The sequence below is a fragment of the Aegilops tauschii genome, chromosome 1 (assembly GCF_002575655.3).
Source record: "Aegilops tauschii subsp. strangulata cultivar AL8/78 chromosome 1, Aet v6.0, whole genome shotgun sequence".
Lineage (NCBI taxonomy): Eukaryota > Viridiplantae > Streptophyta > Magnoliopsida > Poales > Poaceae > Aegilops > Aegilops tauschii.
Window position 1 is genome coordinate 246622549 of NC_053035.3, and position 2768 is coordinate 246625316.

The 2768-nt window shown below is 41.0% G+C and overlaps 1 non-coding gene across 1 annotated transcript; it reads left to right on the forward strand.

Moving 5' to 3' along the window:
* Window positions 1-1256: 1256 nt before the first annotated feature.
* LOC120972910 (U2 spliceosomal RNA) lies at window positions 1257-1454 on the forward strand. The gene has a single exon (XR_005767048.1). It is a non-coding gene; the product is annotated as a U2 spliceosomal RNA (small nuclear RNA).
* The last annotated feature ends 1314 nt before the right edge of the window (window positions 1455-2768 follow it).

Genomic DNA, 2768 nt, shown 5'->3' on the forward strand with positions numbered 1-2768 from the left:
TCGTATTTTCTTCATGATTTCATAAAAAAATTCAAGGTTTCTAATTTTTGTTCACAATTCAAAATTTGTTCAACGTACATTACAGAAATGTTCAATTTATATTTCAAATTTTGTTCAGTGTATACCACAAAAATGTTCAGTATGTATTTAAAATTGTTCAGCGTATAATACAAAGTATTCAATGTATATTTAAAAAAAATTCATCGTTTTGGAATTTTGAAATTTTTGTTCAACTTTTCAATAATTATTCACGTTTGAAAATTTTGTTCGATTTTTAACAAAATCATGGTTTGAAAAAGGGTTTATCGTTTGTCAAATTTTGTTCAGAATTTTCAAATGTTAGTTCTCGATTTTCTTGAATAGTTTGTAAAATTTCAAACATTGCCGTGTACTTTAAGCTATTCCGCTGCATGCAACCCAGTATAACTTACCAGCTCGACTGGTTTGGTTGTAAAATTCCCGAGCGGGACGTCCAGTGTTTCATCTCTGGCTGGCGCGGGGTATTTTTGGCGTTTTTTTTACGCGCTCCAGCTACTGACTTTTAAATGGGCCGGCCCATCTGCATCTACCTTCAGCGGAAGCTCCTCTGCCTGACGCTAACGAGCGTCAGACAGGAGCTCTCGCGCCGTATAGGATTCCCGTAGGATTAGGAGCGTACGAGGCCAAGAGTGGGTTGTATTACGGGCCTTCTCTAGTTTTCCGACTTGTGTTTGACTTGGAGGAGGCCCAACACATCTAATCACGATCGGGGTGGGCAGGCCCCTGCTCGCCACTGTCCTCCTATTATCGCTTGGTTGGGCACCGCAAAGATGCGCAACTTCATTTGGCCACAGTCCAACATGCAGAGTCTCACAGCTTGATGCCACCTCCAGAATCTCATCGCAAATCGGCTTGATCTCTGATCTTTCAAAGTCTTCAGGATTGTGACCACCTCTAATTTTTATTTTAGGGAAGTGTCCACCTATAATGCATCGCTTTCATTTCCTTTTGTGTAACTTGCATCGCTATCTAGACTGATCACGCGCACCCTAGGAGACATCCATTAGCGCTCGGCCCGTGAGCTCGCTGTTGCATATTAAGCCTGATCGCGTGAACCAGGCCATCTACGATAGGCGTCCATGCAAAGATTACAGCCCAACCGACAGTACAAAGGGCACCCGTGACGTGTCCTCTCGTTTTAGTCCCACATCGCTCAGCGAGAGAGCTTGGGAGTGGGATGCGCAATATAAAAAGCGACCCAGGTAGCTGTTTAAAGCATATCTTTCTCGGGCTTTTGGCTAAGATCAAGTGTAAAATATGTTCTTATCATTTGAATATTTGATATGTGGGCCATGTGCCCACAATGATGTTAAATTTATTTTTTATAAGAAAGAGTTTATCACAGTATCTTGCTGCTGGGATCCTTATGTGTCGCCTAGGTGTTGCATTGCTTGCTTGGGCCTGGCGCACCCCAACCAATACGAAATTAAAGGACGTGGCTACCTGGCGTCCGAGCGCTGGCTCGCGGGATCGAGCGCTCTCTTTAAAAGGAAGGCGGGCTGTCACTTTCCCAAAAAAGCAAATCAGTTTCTCACACCACCACCCCACGCCCACGTGATTCTGAAACCAACTGACATCCTAAAAGGAAACTACTTACGTATTCACGCTACTTAGGAAATCACCTACGATCTTGTCTTGCGTGCATTTATTTGGGTTTCAAAAAATTTCAAAAGCTATAACTTTTGATTCGTGCATCGAAATTCAGATCCGTTTTCACCATTGGGTTTCTCACGACGAGTACTTCAAAACTAGATTTCATATGGGTATATTTTGATAAACTTGTTTCGCGGGCAACTTTGGGTTATATTGAGGCAACTATAGTGCTATAAGAAAGCAACTTCTTTTTTTTCCTAGTATAACTGCCTATCAACGAAAAATCCTTCTAAGTTGGTTATCGCAACTACCAAAATTGACTAGCTTCATCTCTAAGTTGTATACCATAACTAGCAAGTATCCTAACTCTATGCCACCTATTACACTACTGCACACAGCTAAGGAGGCTACTAGGCGAATTCACTAATAGATACGGTTCAATTCATCTAGGATCAAAGTTGCTCCTACTTAGCACTAAAGTTGCCTCGTTTAGCATCATGTTCTTATTTTTGGCCTAGTATGACTTTTTATTAGGTTGATTTGTGTCAAAACAATAAAATCACACAAAACATGAGGTGCCTTTTAGTGCTACATACAAGCAACTTCACTGCACTATGTGCTGTGAGTCTTGCTAACTTTATCCCAGCTTGCCTATCATGGCTGCTCGGTTGCTTATCATTGATTATCAGTTGCCTACGATTGATGCTCAGTTGCCTAGAAATACTATAAAATTGCCTAACATTGATACCCAGTTGCCTATCTGTGATGCTCAGTTGCCTACAGTTGATGCTCAGTTGCCTACAAATACTATGAAAATTGCCTAACATTGATGCACAGTTGCCTATCATTGATGATTAGTTGCATGTGGTTGATGCCCAATTGCCTACAAATACTATTAAATTACCAAACACTGATGTCCATTTTGCCTATCGTTAGTGACCAGTTGCCCACGGTTCATGCTCAGTTGGCTACAAAATACTACTCCCTCCGTAGTACAAAGTTGAGTCATCTATTTTGGAATGGAGGGAGTATGAAATTGCCTAACATTGATGTTAGTTGCCTAACTTTATAATTTAGTTTCCTGCTAATATTGGGAAGTTTCTTATCATTCTTTTTCTAAGTTGCCTACCTGTGAT